The sequence below is a fragment of the Leucopleurus acutus genome, assembly GCF_964270905.1.
Source record: "Leucopleurus acutus genome assembly, chromosome: 12".
Taxonomy (NCBI): Eukaryota; Metazoa; Chordata; class Mammalia; order Artiodactyla; family Delphinidae; genus Leucopleurus; species Leucopleurus acutus.
In genome coordinates, this window is record NC_139154.1 from 53,160,474 (window position 1) to 53,176,152 (window position 15,679).

General features: G+C 39.6%; 1 protein-coding gene across 1 annotated transcript in view; it reads left to right on the plus strand.

The window, feature by feature from the left end:
- TTC27 (tetratricopeptide repeat domain 27) overlaps positions 1-15,679 on the plus strand; it is a 186,848-nt gene that overhangs the window by 88,258 nt on the left and 82,911 nt on the right. The window lies entirely within an intron of this gene.

Here is a 15,679-nt window from a genome sequence, read left to right on the forward strand (position 1 = left end):
TGATACCAACAGATGGAGACGTATATGTTCTTGGATTGGAAGAATCAACATTGTGAAAATGACTGTACTACCCAAAGCAATCTACAGATTGAATGCAATCCCTATCAAAAAATACCACTGGCTTTTTTCACAGAACTAGAAAAAAAAATGCACAATTTGTATGGAAACACAAAAGACCCCGAATAACCAAAGCAATCTTGAGAAAGAAAAATGGAGCTGGAGGAATCAGGCTCCCTGACTTCAGATTATACTACAAAGCTACAGTAATCAAGACAGTATGGTACTGGCACAAAAACAGAAGTATACATCAATTGAACAGGATAGAAATCCCAGAGATAAACCCATGCACATATGGTCACCTTATTTTTGATAAAGCAGGGAAGAATATACAATCGAGAAAAGACAGCCTCTTCAATAATTGATGCTGGGAACACTAGACAGCTACCTGTAAAAGAATGAAATTTGACACTCCTTAACACTATACACAAAAATAAACTCAAAATGGATTAAAGAGCCAAATGAAAGGGCGGACACTATAAAACTCTTAGAGGAAAACATAGGCAGAACAATCTATGATATAAATCACAGCAAGATCCTTTTTGACCCTCCTCCTAGAGAAATGGAAATATAAACAAAATAAACAAATGGGACCTAATGAAACTTAAAAGCTTTTGCACAGCAAAGGAAACCATAAACAAGATGAAAAGACAACCCTCAGAATGGGAGAAAATATTTGCAAACGAATCAACTGACAAAGGATTAATCTCCAAAATTTACAAGCAGCTCATGCAGGTCAGTATCAATAAAACAAACAACCCAATTGAAAAATGGGCAGAAGACCTACGTAGACATTTCTCCAAAGAATATAAACAGATTGCCAACAAACACATGAAGGAGAATGCTCAACATGACTAATCGTTAGAGAAATGCAAATCAAAACTACAATGAGATATAATCTCACACTGGTCAGAATGGCCATCATCAAAAAATTTACAAACAATAAATGCTGGAGAGGGTGTGGAGAAAAGGGAACCCTCTTGTACTGTTGGTGGGTATGTAAATAAATACAGCTAATATGGAGAACAGTGTGGAGGTTTCTTAAAAAACTAAAAATAGAACTACCATACAACCCAGCAATCCCACTACTGGGCATATACCCTGAGAAAACCATAATTCAAAAAGTGTCATGTACCACAATGTTCATTGTAGCTGTATTTACGGTAGCCAGGACATGGAAGCAGCCTAAGTGTCCATCAACAGGTGAATGGATAAAGAAGATGTGGCACATATATGCAATGGAATGTTACTCAGCCATAAAAAGGAAGGAAATTGAGTTATATGTAGTTCGGTGGATGGACCTAGATAGAGTCTGTCATACAGAGTGAAGTAAGTCAGAAAGAAGAAAACAAATACCTTATGCTAACACATATAAATGGAATCTAAATGAAAAAAAAAAGGTTATGAAGAACCTAGGGGCAGGACAGGAATAAAGTCGCAGACCCACTAGAGAATGGACTTGAGGACATGGGGAGGGGGAAGGGTGAGCTGGGACAAAGTGGGAGAGTGGCATGGACTTTTATATACTACTGAATGTAAGATAGCTAGCTAGTGGGAAGCAGCCGCATAGCACAGGGAGATCAGCTCAGTGCTTTGTGACCACCTAGAGGGGTGGGATAGGGAGGTTGGGAGGGAGATGCAAGAGGGAGGAGATATGGGTTTGTATGTATATGTATAGCTGATTCAGTTTGTTATAGAGCAGAAACTAAAGCACCATTGTGAAGCAATTATACTCCAGTAAAGATGTTAAAAAAAAAAAATGGATGTAATGGCGGGTCCTAAAGGTGGCAGATTTGGAAGAGATGTCTAAGTGAGATGTGCCAAACTTAGAAGGGACTGTTGTGTCACACCTAATGGTAAATAAATCAGTATTATAAGATCCACAGAGGAAGAAGGAACTCCAAGTTGAGGACAGTTCATTAAAAGCACCATATCTGGGCTTCCCTGGTGGCGCAGTGGTTGAGAGTCCGCCTGCCGATGCAGGGGACACGAGTTCGTGCCCCGGTCCGGGAAAATCCCACGTGCCGCGGAGCAGCTGGGCCCGTGAGCCAAGGCCGCTGAGCCTGCGAGTCCGGAGCCTGTGCCCTGCAACGGGAGAGGCCACAACAGTGAGAGGCCCACGTACCGCAAGAAAAAAAGAAAAAAAAAGCACCCTATCTAATGGAAATTATTCTAGGCTAGAGTTCTTTAATTATTGTATCTTCAGGACTATGATGATGGTGGTAATGATGAACAAAATAATGTTTATGGAAATACTGGTTATTTTAGAATTCAGAAGCAGTTTGAATTAAAATATTATATTCTCCAGTATTTATTTATACCCTGCTTTTTACCAGTGGGGTACAAAATACCTATCTATCTATCATGATTCTGCTTCTCCCCCATCCCACCATGCCATGTCTGATCCAACTCCAAATAATCGATATCTTCTGTATCATAAGATCACATCTTTTTCTTCTTTCCTTTAGTATTATGAAAGCAGTGTATTGTACATATCCAAATATGAAGGAAATTAATTGAAACCACATACATTCAAGGGAACCGTCTTACTTATGTTCAATCCAAAAAAACTTGGGCAAACCAAATGTCATCGTCTAATAACATTCATATTAGTGTTAGATAAACTCAGTTCAGTCATTGAGGGTTAATGTTAGGTTACTTTATGTTCATTATTAAGTAATTTTGCTGATGAATTTTAATTACCCAGTTATGTTTTAAATCTTTAATTTAAATTGTGAAGATCTGTCCCTGTCGAGGTAGTTTTGCCTCTGAAGATGTTTGTATGGCAAGAGTCTTTTCCTTCACCCTTGAATTTCTGGGAGGACACTGCATTGAATTGGGAATTTGAGATTGCAGCAGTTTTCTGTCACTGGAGACTGTTCATACTGCCATTTGACTTTCTTAACTGTGGGAACTAATTGAGATTTCACAATTTTTAAATGAGTATTTTTAGAAGTTTTTTTTTTCTTTTTTAACATCTTTATTGGAGTATAATTACTTTACAGTGGTGTGTTAGTTTCTGCTTTGTAACAAAGTGAATCAGCTATACATATACATATATCCCCATATCTCTTCCCTCTTGCATCTCCTTCCCACTCTCCCTATCCCACCCCTCTAGGCAGTCACAAAGCAGTGAGGTGATCTCCCTGTGCTATGCAGCTGCTTCCCACTAGCTATCTATTTTACATTTGGTAGTATATATAAGTCCATGCCACTCTCTCACTTCGTCCCAGCGCACCCTTTCCCCCTCCCCGTGTCCTCAAGTCCATTCTCTTCGTCTGCGTCTTTATTCCTGTCCTTCCCCTAGGTTCTTCATAACCATTTTTTTTTTTAGATTCCATATATATGTGTTAGCATATGGTATTTGTTTTTCTCTTTCTGACTTACTTCACCCTGTATGACAGACTCTAGGTCCATCCACCTCACTACAGATAACTCAATTTCGTTTCTTTTTATGGCTGAGTAATATTCCATTCTATCTATGTGCCACATCTTCTTATCCATTCATTTGTTGATGGACACTTATGTTGCTTCCATGTCCTGGCTATTGTAAATAGAGCTGCAGTGAACATTGTGGTACATGACTCTTTTTGAATTATGGCTTTCTCAGAGTATACGCCCAGTAGTGGGATTGCTGGCGCATATGGTAGTTCTATGTTTAGTTTTTTAAGGAACCTCCATACTGTTCTCCATAGTGGCTGTATCAATTTATATTCCCACCTACAGTGCAAGAGGGTTTCCTTTTCTCCACACCCTCTCCAGCATTTGTTGTTTGTAGATTTTTTGATGATGCCCATTCCAGCTGGTGTGAGGTGGTACCTCATTGTAGTTTTGATTTGCATTTCTCTAATAATTAGTGATGTTGAGGAGCTTTTCATGTGCTTCTTGACCATCTGTATGTCTTCTTTGGAGAAATGTCTATTTAGGTCTTCTGCCCATTTTTGGATTGGGTTGTTGTTTCTTTATTATTGAGCTTCATGAGCTGTTTATATATTTGTAGATTAATCCTTTGTCCGTTGATTCGTTTGCAAATATTTTCTCCCATTCTGAGGGTTGTCTTTTCGTCCTGTTTATCATTTCCTTTGCTGTGCAAAAGCTTTGTAGTTGCATTAGGTCCCATTGTTTATTTTTTTTAATTTCCATTACTGTAGGAGGTGGATTAAAAAAGATCTTGCTGTGATTTATGTCAACGAGTGTTCTTCCTATGTTTTCCTCTGAGAGTTTTATGGTGTCTGGTCTTACATTTAGGTCTCTAATCCATTTTGAGTTTATTGTTGTGTAAGGTGTTAGGGAGTGTTCTAATTGCATTCTTTTACATGTAGCTGTCCAGTTTTCCCAGCACCACTTATTGAAGAGGCTGTCTTTTCTCCATTGTATATTCTTGCCTCTTTTGTCTTAGATTAGTTGACCATACCTGTGTGGGTTTATCTCTGGGCTTTCTGTCTGTTCCATTGATCTATGTTTCTGTTTTTGTGCCAGTACCATATTGTCTTGATTACTGTAGCTCTGTAGTATAGTCTGTAGTCAGGGAGTCTGATTCCTCCTGCTCCGTGTTTTTCCGTCAGGACTGCTTTGACTATTCAGGGTCTTTTGTGTCTCCATACAAATTTTAAGATTTTTTGTTCTAGTTCTGTAAAAAATGCCATTGGTAATTTGATAGGGATTGCATTGAATCTGTAGATTGCTTTGGGTAGTATACTCATTTTCACAATATTGATTCTTCCAGTCCAAGAACATGGTATATCTCTCCATCTGTTGGTATCATCTTTAATGTATTTTATCAATGTCTTATAGTTTTCTGCACACAGGTGTTTTGTCTCCCTAGGTAGGTTTATTCCTAGGTTTTTTGTTTTTGTTTTTGTTTTTGCAGTACGCAGGCCTCTCACTGTTGTGGCCTCTCCCGTTGCGGAGCACAGGCTCCTTATGCAGAGGATCAGTGGCCATGGCTTATGGGCCCAATTGCTCCGCAGCACGTGGGATCTACCCAGACCGGGCCACGAACCCGTGTCCCCTGCATCGGCAGGCGGACTCTCAACCACTGTGCCACCAGGGAAGCCTTATTCCTACGTATTTTATTCTTTTTGTTGCATTGGTAAATGGGAGAGTTTCCTTAATTTCTCTTTCCGATTTTTAATCATTAGTGTATAGGAATGCAAGAGATTTCTGTGCATTAATTTTGTATTCTGCAACTTTATCAAATTCATTGATTAGCTCTAGTAGTTTTCTGGTGGCATCTTTAGGATTCTCTATGTATAGTATCATGTCATCTGCAGACAGTGACAGTTTTATTTCTTCTTTTACAATTTATATTACTTTTATTTCCTTTTTTCTCTGATTGCTGTGGCTAGGACTTCCAAAACTATCTTGAATAGTAGTGGCGAGAGTGGACATCCTTGTCTTTTTCCTGATCTTAGAGGAAATGCTTTCAGTCTTTCACCATTGAGAATGATGTTGGCTGTGGGTTTGTTGTATATGGCCTTTATTATGTTGAGGTTCGTTCCCTCTAGGCCTATTTTCTGGACGGTTTTTATCATAAATAGGTGTTGAAATTTGTCAGAAGCTTTTTATGCATCTATTGAGATGATCATATGGTTTTTATTCTTCAATATATTCATATGGTGTATCACATTGAGTTGCATATATTGAAGAATCCTTGTATCCTTGAGATAAACCCCACTTGATCATATTGTATGATCCTTTTAATGTATTGTTGGATTGTGTTTGCTAGTATTTTGTTGAGGATTTTTGGATTTATAATCATCAGTAATATTAGTCTGTAATTTTTTTTGTAGTATCTTTGTCTGGTTTTGGTATCAGGGTGATGGTGGCCTCATAGAATGAGTTTGGGAATGTTCCTTCCTCTGCAATTTTTTGGAAGAGTTTGAGAAGGATAGGTGTTAGCTCTTCTGTAAATGTTTCATAGAATTCACCTGTGATGCCATCTGGTCCTGTACTTTTATTTGTTGGAAGATCTTTAATCACCGTTTCAATTTCATTACTTGTGATTGGTCTGTTCATATTTTCTATTTCTTCCTGGTTTTGTCTTGGGAGGTTATACCTTTCTAAGAATTTGTCCATTTCTTCCAGGTTGTCCATTTTATTGGCATAGAGTTGCTTGTAGTTGTTTCTTAGGATTCTTTGTATTTCTGTGATGTCTGTTGCAACTTCTCCTTTTTCATTTCTAAATGTATTGATTTGAGTCCTCTCCCTCTTTTTGTTGATGAGTCTGGCTAATGGTTTATCAATTTTGTTTGTCTTCTCAAAGAACCAGCTTTTAGTTTTATTGATCTTTGCTATTGTTTTCTTGATTCTATTTCATTTATTTCTCCTCTGATCTTTATAATTTCTTTTCTTCTGCTAACTTTCGGTTTTGTTTGTTCTTCTTTCTCTAGTTCCTTTAGGTGTAACGTTAGATTGTTTTTTTGAGATTTTTCTTGTTTCTTGAGGTAGGCTTGTATAGCTATAAACGTCCCTTTTAGAACTGCTTTTGCTGCATCCCATAGGTTTTGGGTGATCGTGTTTTCATTGTCATTTGTTTCTAGGTATTTTTTGATTTCCTCTTTGATTTCTTCAGTGATCACTTGGTTATTCAGTAACGTATTGTTTAGCCTCCATGTGTTTGTGTTTTTTACATTTTTTCCCCTGTAATTGTTTTCTAATCTCATAGTGTTGTGTTCAGAAAAGATGGTTGATATGATTTCAGTTTTCTTCAATGTACTGAGGCTTGATTTGTGACCCAAGATGTGATCTATCCTGGAGAATGTTCCGTGCGCACTTGAGAAGAAAGTGTAATCTGCTGTTTCTGGATGGAATGTCCTATAAATATCAATTAAATCTTTCTGGTCTATTATGTCATTTAAAGCTTCTGTTTCCATATTAATTTTCTGTTTGGATGATCTGTGCATTGGTGTAAGCGAGGTGTTAAAGTCCCCCACTGTTACTGTGTTACTGTCCATTTCCTCTTTTATAGCTGTTAGCAATTTCCTTATGTATTGAGGTTCTGCTGTGTCAGGTGCATATGTATTTATAATTGTTTTATCTTCTTGGGTGGATCCCTTGATCATTATGTAGTGTCCTTCCTTGTCTCTTGTAACATTATTTTAAAGTCTGTTTTATCTGATATAAGTATTGCCACTCCAGCTTTCTTTTGATTTCCGTTTGCATGGAATATCTTTTTCCATCCCCTCACTTTCAGTCTGTATATGTCCTTAGGTCTGAAGTGGGTATCTTGTAGACAGCATATATATGGGTCTTATTTTTGTATCCATTCAGCAAGCTTGTGTCTTTTGGTTGGAGCATTTAATCCATTCACTTTTAAGGTAGCTATCGAAATTTGTGTTCATATTACCATTTTCTTAAACGTTTTGGGTTTGTTTTTGTAAGTCCTTTTCTTCTTTATGTTTAATTTTTAATTACCTACTTATTAGCAGGAATAATTGAGAGTTAGCTAAATTAAAGATTATATTTTCATCTGGCAATTTAGCAATCTGAGAGCAGTAGAGACCAGCCTTTGTAATATCCTACAGTCCAAATCTTCAGTCAAGTGCCAAAGCTAACAGGAACAGAGCAATCACTGTGATCACACTGAGGGCAACGTAGAGGTCTCAGCGTGTAGTAATTCACACTTTGTTTGGTTGTATTTTTTTTAAGGGGAAAGAGGTAAAGGAATTTCAGTTTTTTCTTACAGGGTTTCCTAAAAAATGATGAACTGCATGCATAAATTGCTACCCTTTGAGGTCATTAGAAGAAGTGATAAGAATTGTAAAGCAAGTATACTCCAATAAAGATATTGGGCTTTCCTGGTGGCGCAGTGGTTGCGAGTCCGCCTGCTGATGCAGGAGACACGGGTTTGTGCCCCGGTCCAGGAAGACCCCACGTGCTGAGGAGCAGCTAGGCCCGTGAGCCATGACCGCTGAGGCTACACTTCCGGAGCCTGTGCTCTGCAATGGGAGAGGCCACAACAGTGAGAGGCCCACGTGCCCCCCACCCCCCCAAAAAAAAAGATATTAAAAAAAAATGATAAGAGACCGGAGTTCATGAATTAGCTACTTAATTATCTCGAAATATGTTCACTGTATTTCTCAACATACCATAAAACAAAGCTTTTCTTCTGTATTACAAGCTGGTCATTTGTTCTGCATTGCAGACTGCTCTCTGAAGTTTTGGTGTCTCATAATATGCACCTGCTCTATTACATTTTCACATATCTTCTTCATGAAAGTACATCCACATGAATTATATTTGGCAGGCTGGGCATTGACCTTGATGTGCAGCTATTTGCGTGAGTGGAATATATGGCTGTCATTATGGATTACAGGAGGTGGAGGGGAGCACGTGATGTAGTAATTCAAGCTGACCTTGGCTGTATTTGGCTTACCCCACGAGGGGGTATGGCTTCAAAATTTGAGAAGTTGCATTTGATTTTTATACTTTAAATATCCTTTTCTAAATATAAGGTGCTTGTAATGGACAGATTGAAGTTTAGAGCTTTTTGAGACTTTTTATACTTCTACTTTAGTACAATTCAAGGACAGGTCTCAGTAGGAAACTTTTAGTTGTAAGGGACAGAAACCCAATTCAAACTGTCTGTAAAAAAGGAAATTGGTTGACTGTTATAATAACTGGGAAGTCTAGGGGTATTCCGATCCCATAGTTAGCTGGATTCAAGGCTCGAAGAGCTCATCCGGTCTTTCTGTCTTTTCTCATCTCTGCTTTTCTCTGCCTGCTTCAGTCTCAGAATGTCTGTTGTCAGAAAAGCACCAGATTTTATTGTCCATAGACCTCACAATCCAAGAGGAAGAGATGTCATGTACTGTGGCCAAGGCTAAGCACCCTAACCTCTTATGCTTCACTTCCCTTACCTGGAGAATGGAGAGAGCGGTAATGCCCACCTCATTCAGATACTGAGGGGTTAAATGACTTAATATTTGTGAAACACTCCAAATAGCGCCTGGCACATAGTAAACCCTCAGTAAATGTTGACTGTTTCTATTATCCTGACTTTAAAGGAGGTACAGGAAAAGAAAACTGCCCAATCCTTCATAACTCACTAAAAGCAATCATTATTACCTAGAATAGAATGCTTTAGATTTAGAAAATCTAAAAACATTGGGATAATTACAATGCTTCACGTTTAGTGTGCTGGGTCCCGCCATTGAGTTTTTCAAATATCTGAGATATGAAATCATGTCTTCTGTTCTAACTCTGTGCTTCACCTGCATTAATAACCACATATAGCGCTTGAAAGTTATTGAAAAGTATACTAGAACTTGCTCCTGTGACTGTAGCTATGCTTTTTTTTTTGGAGTCATTATAGTTACTACTGTTTATTCAGAACTGTGTACAGTTACTACCGTTTACTGGATACTCATGTGCCAGGTTCTAAATAATCCTAGGAAGTAGGCACTATTTATATTTTTACTGGTGAAGAAACTGAAGCACAGAAAATATAAGTGACTTACCCAAGGTCTAATTGAATTCACACCAGGTCTGTCTTGGATTTCGAAGTCCATGCTTTTTTTTTTTTTTTTAATTTATTTAATTTTGACTGAGTTGGGTCTTTGTTGCTGTGCGCGGGCTTTCTCTACTTGTGGCGAGCGGGGGCTACTTTTCGTTGCAGTGCACGGGCTTCTCATTGCAGTGGCTTCTCTTGTTGCAGTGCACGGGCTCTAGGCACGCGGGCTTCAGTAGTTGTGGTGCCTGGGCTCAGTAGTTGTGGCTCGTGGGCTCTAGAGTGCAGGCTTAGTAGTTGTGGCGCACAGGCTTAGTTGTTCCACAGCACGTGGAATCTTCCTGGATCAGGGCTCGAACCCGTGTCCCCTGCATTGGCAGGCAGATTCTTAACCACTGAACCACCAGGGAAGCCCCCGAAGTCCATGCTTTGATTCACCATGCTGTATTCTCAGGAACCTCTGAGAAAGAAGATATCAGTGGAAGACTTGGCATCATCTGGGGGAAAGGGGTTGAACCAGCATAGGCAGGAAGAAATGAATAGAGGCTTTTGTGAGGAAGGTTTGGTTGCAGAACTCAGCGTCTGAATGCCTACAATTTAGGTGAAAGGAGGAGGAAATGGATTGTACACAATATCAGGATGCAGTCCTGTGTGGGAAAAGAATGTGCACCTGGGTGAGTGAAACTGGCTTCTGCTAAGGCCAAGAAAGGGGGATGCCTGGACAGAGGCTGATGGGCTGAACCAGGATGTGAGTTTCGTGATAATAGATTAGTAAAAATATAGGCAACAATTAGTTCATAAATAAGTGAGATAAAAGAAGGGAGAAACGATAAACAACATAAAATATTGTTAATAGTTAAAAAAATATTTTGAAAACCTAGAAAGTTACAGAACAGTGAAAACTCAATAACAGCAGAGAAACTTACTAGTGGAATGGAATAAAGTACACCCACTTAAAGCACACTTCTAAAGACACTAAATGCTAACTTCAGTCAGATTCCAGTAGGGGCACACTGAAGGTCTTTGACAGAGTCAGATTGTGTTGATTGAACTGACACATTGGTGTTTCCTGGGACAGCACCCTGTGTACATTTTATGAGCCTTATACAACATTTCTCAAACTTGCCTGAACATATGAACGACTTCCAAGGTGCTTGTTAAAATATAGCTCTTCATGGGACTTCCCCGGTGGCACAGTGGTTAAGAATCCACCTGCCAATGCAGGGGACACGGGTTCGAGCCCTGGTCCGGGAAGATCCCACATGCTGTGGATCAAGTAAGCCCGTGTGCCACAACTACTGAGCCTGCGCTCTAGAGCCCACGAGCCACAACTACTGAAGCCCGCACGCTTAGAGCCCACGCTCCACAACAAGAGAAGCCACCACAATGAGAAGCCCGCGCACCGCAACCAAGAGTAGCCCTTGCTTGCCGCAACTAGAGGAAGCCTGCACGCAGCAACAAAGACCCAACGCAGACAAAAGTAAAAAATATATATATATAATATATTTTATATATATATATAAAATATATATATATATGGCTCTTCAGCCCAGCCTGCAGAAATTCAGGGTCTGGTGAGGGTGGTGATTATGGGTACGTTTGGAAGAGACTGCCCCTGACAGAGGCAGGTTGTTAATCTTTTGTAGCTCCAGATATTTTCCTGTCTTACAGCCAAGTACAAACAGAACAGAGACTAAAAGGGCATTTACCAAGGCCTGGAGGCCAGCGTTGTGATTTAACAGGGGACTGGGTGCCAGAAGGAACCTTAGAGGTGAGTGTTACTGAGGGCTGCAGACGAGGGCCAGGTGGAATTGAGCTGGCTGAGGAACAGATGCTTTGCGTCTGACTGAGAGTGCTCAGGAAAGTAGGTGTAATTATTATTAGACTTAACTCTTTTAACTTTTTTAGAAAGGATAATACTGGGAATTTAAAGCATTCATTTAAGTTTTAATAAATATTCTTTGCACTCTTATGATACTTGCAGACTGTAAACAGACTGACTTTTCTCATTTCCTAATCTTTTAAGACAAGATAATAAAGGAGAACTTCTAAGTATTGCCTTAAATACTAAGCAGGGTCCCCTGGAGAAGTTGTGGGAGAAGGTTGGAGGTGGGCGGTGTCTGGGGAAGGCACGAGAGATTGTGCATCTCCCAGTTCTCAGGCAGCAGTTCTCAGGGGGTGATTGTGGAGCCCCGAGGCTCCTTAGCCCTTTCAGAGTGTCCAAGGTCACAACTGTCTTCACAACAATATTGAGATACTATTTATCTTGTCACTGTGTTGATACTGAATCACTAGAAGCAATGGGGGGTCAAACTGTTGGCCCCTTAACCGGAATCAAGGTCAGGACACCATACTGTGCTGGTAGTCATCCTGTGCTTCACCACCACGAGTTTGTAGCTTAAAAAAAAGAAAAGACAGTTTTGTTTTTTGGGTTTTTAAAATTTATTTATTTTTTGGTTGTGTTGGGTCTCTTAGTTGCAACGCGTGGTATCTTCGTTGTGGCACTCAGGATCTTTTGTTGTGGTACGCGGGCTTCTCTCTAGCTGTGGTGCACGGCTCCAGAGTGCATGGGCTCAGTAGTTGTGGCATGCGGGCTCTCTAGTTGTCGCACGCTGGCTCTAGAGTGCGTGGGTTCAATAGTTGCGGCATGCGGGCTTAGTTGCCCCGTGGCATGTGGGATCTCAGTACCCCAACCAGGGATTGACCCATGTTTCCCTACATCGGAAGGCGGATTCTTAACCACTGAACCACCAGGGAAGTCCCAAGACAGTTTTGTTTATGAATGTCTTTGATAAAGCGGTAAATATTATTTTATTAAGTCTTCACCCTTGACAGCATGCTTTTTAAAATTCTACGTGATGAACTGGGAAGTACTTGCGAAACACTTGTGCTGCGTGCTGAAGTACAGTGGTTGTCTCAAGAAAAGCTAAGCGAGTTGCTTTTCCTAGGAAACACTGTTTTTACTAAGAAGAACTATTGACAGACTATGCGTATTCATACTTGGGTATTTGGCAGAAATTTTCTTAAAAATAAATGAAGTGAGCTCATCACTTCTAGGAAAATAATTGACAGTATTTCTTACCAGTGATGAAATTTTGAGCTTTTAAGGAAAAAAATGAGACTTTTGGAAATCTTTTATATGCAGTTACGAATTTGACAGCTTTCCAATACTTCAAGTACTGGGCTGAGAGTTTTCTTGTGAGATTATTGGTGATATTAATGCATACGATTTTTAATATTATATGAAATATGTCAACATTTGTAAATCTGCACATTTTCCAAATGACTAATGCATGATGTGAAAAATCAAGCATGGGTAAAAGATACATTCAGGGTTCAAGATACATCAGTGAGTAGTTTTTTGTTTTTTGTTTTTTTTTTAGACCAGTGGATTTTACTGTAACAGGGTATTTAATGTAACAGGGAAACATTCATTGATAGGATTTCAAATTCCACATTGCAGGTAACTCTAAGAAGCCACCACATTTTGAATTTTGATGTAGTATCAAAGGATAATATGCACAATTAACTGAAAAAGCTGTTAACATACTTCTCCCTTTTCCAACTACCTATCTGTATGAGGCCAAATTTTCTTCATAAATTTCAACCAAAACATCATATTGTAACAGACTGACTACAGAAGATGGTATGAGAATAGATGACAGAATAGCTGTCATCTATTAAGCCAGACATTAAAGACAGTTGCAAAAATGTAACACATTGACAGTTTTTTTTTTTTTACTTTTTTCTTTGTGCCACTTAGCTTGCAGGATCTTAATTCCCTGACCAGGAATTGAATGCGGGCCCCCAGCCGTGGAAGCTCGAGTCTTAACCACTGGATGTCCAGGGAATTCCCAAGACATTGCCAATCTTTTCAAGACTTTTTTTTTGGGGGGGGTAGATATAGTTATTTTTCATGAAACATATTATGTATGTTAATGTAATAGATTCATTATTTTCTTTCAGAATGGATTAATATTTAAATTTTATTCAGTTTTAATTTCTAATATGATAAATATTGATAGATGATAGCCCACACAAACAAAAGCTCTTTGGAGTCCCTCAATAATTTATAAGAGTTTAAAGAGGTCCTACAACATTGTAAAGCAACTATACTCCAATAAAAATTAATAAAAAAATAAATATAAAGAGGTCCTGAAACGAAATGGTTTAAGAACTGCTAAGGTGTGACTAAGGGGAATGTTCCAAGATCCTTGTGTGGGCTTCCTTGAAGCCTCCCTCTTTATGTTCATCTCTTCTGTCTGGAATCATAAAAAAGACATCTAGGCTCTCCCAGCCCCCTTTAGTAGACCCAGCTCCTACCAGCCAACACATAAAAGTCTTTGGAACAGGAAATAGTGATTAAAGATCTTCTTGGCCAGGCCACACCCTGACTCCCATATTATGTGATTAGGTGGGGAAAAACCCAGTTAATTAGAGTTCTCAGTATTTTTCCAGTGAGAAGCTGCTTTTTATTTTCACAGCTCTGATAATTTCCACTTAGGAGGTAAGGTTTTAATGAAGCTGTCAACTTAGTGTTTGGAATCAGACAGTCTCACCTATTTCATAGCTTTAAACTTTGGGCAAGCCATTTTTAAAAAAATAAATGAATGAATGAATGAATGGCTGAGTTGGGTCTTTGCTGCTGTGTGCGGGCTTTTTCTAGTTGCTATGAGCAGGGGCTACTCTTCGTTGCAGTGCGCGGGCTTCTCATTGTGGTGGCTTGTCTTGATGCGGAGCACGGGCTCTAGGTGCACGGGCTTCAGTAGTTGTGGCTCACGGGCTCTAGGTGCACGGCCTTCAGTAGTTGTGGCTCACGGGCTCTAGAGTGCAGGCTCAGTAGTTGTGGCACATGGGCTTTGTTGCTCCGTGGCATGTCGGATCTTCCTGGACAAGGGCTCAAACCCGTGTCCCCTGCATTGGCTGGCGGATTCTTAACCACTGCGCCACCAGGGAAGCCTGGGCAAGCCATTTTTTTAATCTCTTTGATTCCCTGCAATTCCCTATACACAAGGTAAAACTGAATTAACAATAGGTTTAATGGTGTTGTTGATACTTAGTAGGTTGTTAATAGGTTTTGATTCTCATTCCCCTTGTTCCTATTAGAAGTTTTCTTGGGCTTGGGAGTTTGAGATGGCAGTTAGCTTCACCACTCTGAATCATGGCGGAATGACTGCAGACTCCTGTCAAAGAGAGCAGTTCAGCCCAACTGTTGGATATATTGGATTAAGTACGTATTTTTATAATAAATCCCACCCTCCTACACACACACACACACACACACACACACACACACACTCACATTGCACAAAAAAGCAAGGTGATTTGGCATATGATCAATCATACCTTTTAGATTATCAGCTAATTTCTACTTGGCTCTTCAGAAAGTGGATAAACACTTTGATATCACGCAAGCAAGAAAGAATAGCCTTCAGTGAAAGTGTAGGTCCTTAGGGACTGGCTCTGTTCTTTTGAAGATATGTGTGCCATACTTTTAGATACGAGCACATAAATAAAGTCTAAATCATACCAGACCTTGTTCAGAATCGTCCTTCTATACTAAGTCATTCTCCATGTGCTAATTTTAAAATGTAGCCTTGATCTTCCCTAGTTTTTTGGAGGGGAAGTTCTTTCGCTACTGAAAACAGAGCATTGAAAAGAGAGGACCCATCATTGTTTTCCAGGGTTTTATTCCCCATTCCTTAGAGGTGTCTCCTGACCTCTGGTACAGTGGCTCCTGGAAGGTTGGAGAGTCGTTATTGTTTGGGGTTAGAGAATCTGTAGGCACAAGCACGTTGTCTCAAAGGACACTCAAAGTATAAATGCCTTGCGATGGAGTTTGGGGAGAAAAAGACATTAAAAGGGAGTCTTAAAACTTGAAAACAGTTTCATATCACAGTAGTTTATACATCATGAGGTCATCTTTGGTGTCTCCCAGCAGTTATCATACCTGGATTTTCTGTGACTTGGCTGTCCCCCCACCTCCTGACTGAGCTCTAGACTCTTCCTTACTCTTTACTCATCGTCTTTCCCGTTTATCCACATTTCTTCTGTCACCCTCCTATGTACACTCTGCTTGCTTTCAACTGTTAATGATTGGTCTAGGGTATATTCACTTCTCTCTCTCTCTCTCTCCATTTTTGATGTTACCATTTTCCCTTAAAGGCAACT